At 41.6% G+C, this 6,678-nt stretch overlaps 1 long non-coding RNA gene across 1 annotated transcript; it reads left to right on the plus strand.

The window, feature by feature from the left end:
- Positions 1-3,614: 3,614 nt before the first annotated feature.
- On the plus strand, positions 3,615-5,021 carry LOC133784240 (uncharacterized). Its single transcript, XR_009871227.1, has 3 exons — positions 3,615-3,697; positions 4,459-4,501; positions 4,949-5,021. It is a non-coding gene; the product is annotated as an uncharacterized LOC133784240 (long non-coding RNA).
- The last annotated feature ends 1,657 nt before the right edge of the window (positions 5,022-6,678 follow it).

A 6,678-nucleotide genomic window follows, 5' to 3' on the forward strand; every position in this document is an offset into this window, starting at 1 on the left:
TAGTGTGGATGGCCTGCGGGAACTCTATTCCGCGCATACTGAGCCAAGGGTCCGGCTCTGATGAGAGTTTCGATCTCATCCTTCAGGTGTCTACAATCATCGGTATTGTGGCCAATGTCTTTGTGGAACCGACAAAACTTTGAAGGGTCTCGCTTACCCTTCTGGTGCTTTAACGGTTCCGGCTTCTTCCAGGGGAGGCAAGCAGAATTTGCTAGGAAGATGTTCTCCCTAGAGTGGGTGAGCTCGGTATAATTCGCGTATACCGGCTTAAATTTTTCTACGGACTTGTTCTTCTTTGGGCCTTGCTGGTTGCCCTCACTGCTCCCCTTTCTCTTACCTCCACTAAACTGGTTATTCTGTGTAACGGTTTGGGTCGCTGTCACGACCTCCGTTCCAACTCCAGCGGGCTGTTCTGGGGCCTGGCTGGTTCCTGCGGCTGAGGCTTGCGCCTCCTCCAGGTTGATCCATCCCTGGGCCCTATTTAGGAATTCATTTACGGTGCTGACTCCCTTCCTTTGTATCTCCTTCCAAAGTCCCCCTCTGACGAGGATCCCAGTTCTCAAAGCCATGAGCTTGGAGCTGTCATCTGCGTCTCTGGCTCGAGCAGCAACGTTCGCGAATCTGCTCAAGTAAGCCTTCTGAGGCTCGTCGGGTTGCTGCCTTACGTCTGCCAGGGTATTAGCCTTGACGCGGTCAGCTTGGGAAGCTCGGAATGCTCTCTTGAAGTCAGTAGAGAAAGTTTTCCACGAGCTGATTGATTGCTTCTTACTCTGTTTGAACCATTGTCTGCCCCGGCCCAGTCAAGGTGGAGGGAAATATTAAACACCTCAGCTCGGGGCCAATGTTGTGGGCCATCATCAAGGTATTGAACATACCCAGATGATCCGACGGATCCCCGTCTCCGTTGAATTTGGACAAGTGTGGCATACGGAAACCAGGTGGATATGTTGTTGCTGCTATGTTGGGGGCGAAGAGCTCAAGTTCGTCCCCTGAATCATACTCATCTTTTTCTTTTTCTGATAGGAGCTTCCTCATCAGCTCCTCCATCTGAGCCAGACGCTCAAGGGTTTTTTCCTGATTTCCTTGGTTGTTCCGGGGCTGTTCAACAGCTCCGGATCCATTGTATGCGTTTGGCGGGTTATTGTCCCTCCTATCCCGAGATAGGTTATATGGGACGTTCCCGCTGTCGCATACTTCGGACAGGTCTTCCCTTTGGCGAGCATGGCTACCGTTTCCCACTAGGTCTCCCCTTCGAGAGTTTACGCGATCTCGGAGGTCGTCCCTAGGGGCGACCTGAGGACTTTGCACCGAGCTCAAGCGCTGGCACAAGTCTCCGCCGGATAAATTACTTCGGTGGCTTCCGGTCCAATAGCTTCCATTTGAGAAGCTCAGGGCCCGCCGCTGAGGGCGAGGATCCGGGACTTCTCTAAGCGCCCGGCTACGATGGGAAGGTCCGATAGAAGGAGGATTCCTCTTGCTGCTCCCGTGAGCCGAAATGTCTCGGACTGGCAGGGGAGGAGACGGGTATCTTATCGGTGAAGGAGGATGTTTGACCGGGGATACGATCCTCGTCCTTTCAGGGCGGATCAAGTTAGTTCAGGCCCGCTCGGCTCTACCAACCTCTGGGTCCTGTGCTCGGCAGTCTAAGCCGGGCGCAGGACGGCTGGCCGGGGCGTGCTATCGCTGTGAGCCCTCCCCGGATCTCCTTCGCGAACTCCCTCGAGCCCTCCTGGGTGCGTTCGAGGGCGGAAGTGAGCTGGGAGTTGAGGTCCGGACCGATCGGCTGTACTGTTGCTCGGCCCTAGGTAGTTCTTCAAAAGTGGTCTCCCGATGGTGCGATGTGGGAATAGAGTTCGATGTCGGGGGTCTGACCGACCGGCTGGGCCTGGACCGATTACCTCGGCGGGACTTATGAGTCTCGCCTTGCCTCTTTCCGACATTAGTGTCGGTTGTAAGAGGGGGTAGTCGGGCCAAAACCTCTTGGATCTACTGGTTAGCTTTCGCCAGTTGATTCCTCAGCTGTGCATTCTCCATTTCCACTGCCGTGTAAAAATCTGGGTTCATGTTGGGTGGCCGGGGAGCCGAACTTCCAGTGTCATCTTGGCCTATTGCCTGCTTTCCCGGCCGTTGTTGAACCTCAGGGTTCTGATCATCGGAAATGGCGGCATGATGGGCCTCCTGCCCATCACGTTGGTCCGCCTCGTTACCATCTCTTGAGCGAGTGATTACCATGGTTGGGTATCTGCGATAGCACTAATCTAACAAGCTCTCAATGAAAGCACCAAACTTTTGATGCAGTTCTTCGGAAATAGATAATTAATAGAATAGAGAGTGGGATTAATGCTAAATAATGAACCGTAATAGATGAATGATCTCAAAGTAAAATGGTGACATGAATTCTTTTTTAGGTGGTTCAAAGGTTAAAATCCTTTTAGTCCACCAGCCAATATTATTGCTATTTTTCTGATATTCTTTACAGGGTATTTCTTTACAAAATAGAATCCAACCCTTTGCAACTCCCAGGGTCTCCATATTTATAGGGAGAGGGCACCTGGGGGTTGGCAAAGGGGGGGTCATCCCGTGACCTTCTTACCCATCATGTCACTTCTGTGACATTCATGATTAATTCCTAAAACCTGACACTGAAGTGTGGTCTAATCAATAGGTAAGGGGGATAATGGGCCACACGGCCCAACCCAGTCGTGGGTGCCTGAACACGCATGTTATACTGCGTGTCCGAGAATTCAGGGATGGATCAGACACGTCATGTCTGATATATGCACGTTTCACTACAACAATTATGCCCATATATTACATTAAAATATAGCATATTTTAAAAAAAGCTATTGTTTGACCCGACTAAAAATTTTAGGCGGTAAATTATACTTAGGCGCCAAATGAAAGACAAAAGCAAAAAATCACTAATAACCCTACGCCTCCTCTGTTTCTCTCTCATGCTCTATCTTTCTCTCTCAGAACTCTCTCGTTCAATCTTTCTTTCTTTCTCTTTGTTTGTTGCAGGTGTGCAACAAGGTGATGGGGTCCGCGGCTTGGGTCGTGTGACAGGGAGGCTTGACTCATGGGTCTACGGCGTGGCTCGCTCGTGGGTGCGACGGTGCTTGCGGCGGTGGGTCTACGGCGTGGGTGCGGCGGTGCTTGAGCTCACGATCTCCGAGTAATATATATGTGCTCTTTTGGTGGCTGACCTTGCCATTCGTGGTGGACGCAGTCTTCGTATGAGGGTATTAATTTTTTTACAGTGTTTAATTTTCATATGTTGTTTACCACATCAAATGTTTCTTCTTGAATCTAGGTATATCTTCTTTTTGAATCTTGTTATTATCTGTGGATTTCTTGAATCTGAGTATTGTATATTGAGTAAGAAAATGTTATGCTCAATATTATTTGCCAGGCCACCTGTTCCGGACTTGGGTAATAAAGCTATGATGGATGATTGGGTCAAGCAGTTTGAGGAGCTTGCTGGCTCTCAGGTACTTCTCTATTTCAATCATTTGGGTGTTGAAATTATTTTGTGATGAAATTATTTGAAAGTGTTTGTACGTTGAATTGTTGATGTTGCATTCAAGGTTTATTGATGTGTTTATTTTTGTTGCAGGAAAAGTTGGCATATTTTAGAATAAAAGAGCTTAAGGATGTTCTCACTCACTTAGGTCTTTCAAAGCAGGGGAAGAAGCAGGTGAGATGCTAAAGAAATTGTTTGTGCTGGGTGTTGCCTGCATGTGGATTTGGCAATTTATCACACTTTGGCTTCAACGTTTAAAAATTACATGCTGCTCCTTTTTTTGTTGATTAGGAGTAGCACTTTTTGTTTTTTGGTATGCATAATCCAATAACTTCTTTGTGATGTTGGCTTTGTAAAGGTTTTACTGAGAAGGTGCTAGCTAGTTTAATTGGTAGTTGTTAGTCATTTGGTGTCATGTCGCAGAACATCAGGTCAAATTTTTCCTTTCTTATGGGAAGGGATCATGGGCAAGGGAGAGGGTTACCTCATGTTGTGTAACCCACTAGTAAGAGAAAAGGTTGTACTAGTAATTTTTTTTTTGGTTATTCAGTTAATACAGAATTCATACACAATTGATTTTTGTATTGGTGTGTATTCTTCTCAATAAATCTTAATTTTTTCTTATCTATCTGCCTCTCCCGCAATTATGGGAGAAAGGCAAACAGTTTGACAGTAGGGGCAGGGATTTGATCACTTAACTTGATGATTATCTGTAATAAAGATACAATAACATCAAGTTCTTGTAATAGTTGCCCATCTGAGAATAATTTTCTGTGATGACATCTTACTTGCACAAGACTAATGAATTTTAGTCTAAATATTTTCTATGTATGCTTTTACTAGAAGGGTGTTTGTTTTAATGATTCATTTTGAGCATCTTGTTAATGTTTTTGGATTGGTGTTTTATGACTTTACATTTGTTGTTATTAATGCAGGACCTTGTTGACCGGATATTGGTTGTTTTATCTGATGATCAAGGTATAGATGGTGTGTTTTTTTGCTTTCCTACCTGAAAATATCTAAATTCCTTTCATTTGCATTTGTCAGTCTTGTGTTATTTACTTTTCTTTCCAGTGAAATTTATATATTTGGACCTTGGCTATGTAGTTGATGTTTGTCTAGGTAGATATCTATTAAATAGTCAGTCTTAAACACTAAAACAGCGACTGTCTACATCACACATCTTTGTTTTTCTAAAAAAGTTATTATTATGTTTTCTATAGGTTAGTTTCCATTTCAAATTTAGTCTTCTGGCATTGTAGCCTGGTATAGAATTTGGTTGGGTTGCTCAAACTTGTGCTTATTAGTACTGTAATTGAGCATTCTGCTTTGAGGTTTCTTGCTCTTACCATGTCCTGGTTGTGGTCTAAATTCTCTTATTTTGTGTGAAATTAATTCTAGCTAAATTTATGTTCTCTTTTACAGTTTCTAAATTGTGGGCAAAGAAGAATGCTGTGGGGAAGGAACAGGTGGCACAGCTTGTAGATGACATATATAGGTTTGTCTTATATCTTGCACTATCTGATTCATAAAGTCACTGGATTCTACTCTTTTTGCTACTGTCTATTTTTTTTCCCTTAGAAAATACATTTTCCTGTTTCTCAGAAAAATGCAAGGAATGGAGGTAAGTATTTCGTCATTGTACTTACTGGCCTTTGTTTGTGTGGTTTTAAATACAATAATTTTCTACTACTTGGTCTATGTGAATGCTTTTTCAATTTTAAATATTTTCTTTGCGAACATATATTAATCTCTCAGGATTTCAAGTTTTACTATGAGGTTGTTGTCACATTCTCCTTAAAATCATTTTGAAAGAAATTGATAAGGTTCCTTAGTTACATGATTTGGCCAAGTCAAAGTATTTGATGGCCTCAATTATTGCGTCAATATAAGTTTTGGCTTGAATCAGGAAGCTCAAAAATGCATCACATGTCATATGCTGTGATTTTAATTTCTGTTTTTAACATACACATCATCTATTAGGCTTGTCCAGCAGCAGCTGGTGCTGAGCTGTCTTGTTTGTTGTTTTTCTATTATTACCTCTTATGTTAGATTGACAACAATAACCTCTAAGTGTGTACTATATTATGACAATTTTTAATCTAGGCTATTAGGGATTTTAACTTGCTCAAGTGTTGCAAGTTATTGTTTGTTATTTGTTTCATATTTAAGAGTTTTATGGCTTTTACATCTGAAAGATGCATGATTTGCTTTTAAATGTTGTAGTTCATGGAGCTTTTAGGTGCTTGGCTCTTCTCTCTGATGACTTGGACGATAAAGTGATGCCCACATTAGTACATGTTTTGTTCCCATGCTTGCTTACTATTGTTTCATCCACTCAGGTTTGTTTGTGTTATATTTTGGTTCCCATTTTGGCAGCTCTTTAGAATCCTATATTGAGTGTATTTTGATGTTTTTTAATTTTAATTTTATTTTATTTTTTAAGGGGTGTTATTTAAGGAAATCTGAAATAAGCATAAATAGTCAATTATGCTTTTGAGTTCACATTAGTATTTGCACATGTGCATAACAATGTTAATTTTGAGTCATTTGCTTTATTGAACAAATGAGTGAGGTAAAGAGGCCAAATGAATGAGAATTTTATGTCAAAACTTTGCGAGGAATTTGATGGTTCAAGTCAAAGTTTAAATTGCTTACCAAATGACTGAATCGTACTTGCATTTTTGTCTGTTTGCAATCTCTGGGCATCTTATTTATTTCTTTAGCTAAAGGTGGGCAATATGCATAGTGATTAGTAGTTGTCTCAGAAGCTTAATCTATTAGAAAGTGAGCAAAGTTAAGTCTATACTCCGACACAACACTCCATTTTCTTGTGTGAGCTGAACAGTAGGTAAATTCATTTGAAATATTAATTGGCAATACTCAACAATCAATATATTACGATATGCTCTAGAAAGATTTGAAAGCTAAATGCATGGGGTAATTCCTTAAAGATTAATTTATGGGTTTGATTTTCATTTATGTTGTCCATGTTATTTTTTTATTTGTTTAAAGATGATGCCTATTCTGTGCTAATCATCAATTTTCTTAAGAAAAAATCATGATTTACAACGAGTATTTACATGATTTTGTTATGTAGAAATGAAAATGAATTTTTATGCTCATGATTTTTTTTCCCTGTGCTCTCTGATTTT

This window comes from Humulus lupulus, chromosome 6, assembly GCF_963169125.1.
Source record: "Humulus lupulus chromosome 6, drHumLupu1.1, whole genome shotgun sequence".
Taxonomy (NCBI): Eukaryota; Viridiplantae; Streptophyta; class Magnoliopsida; order Rosales; family Cannabaceae; genus Humulus; species Humulus lupulus.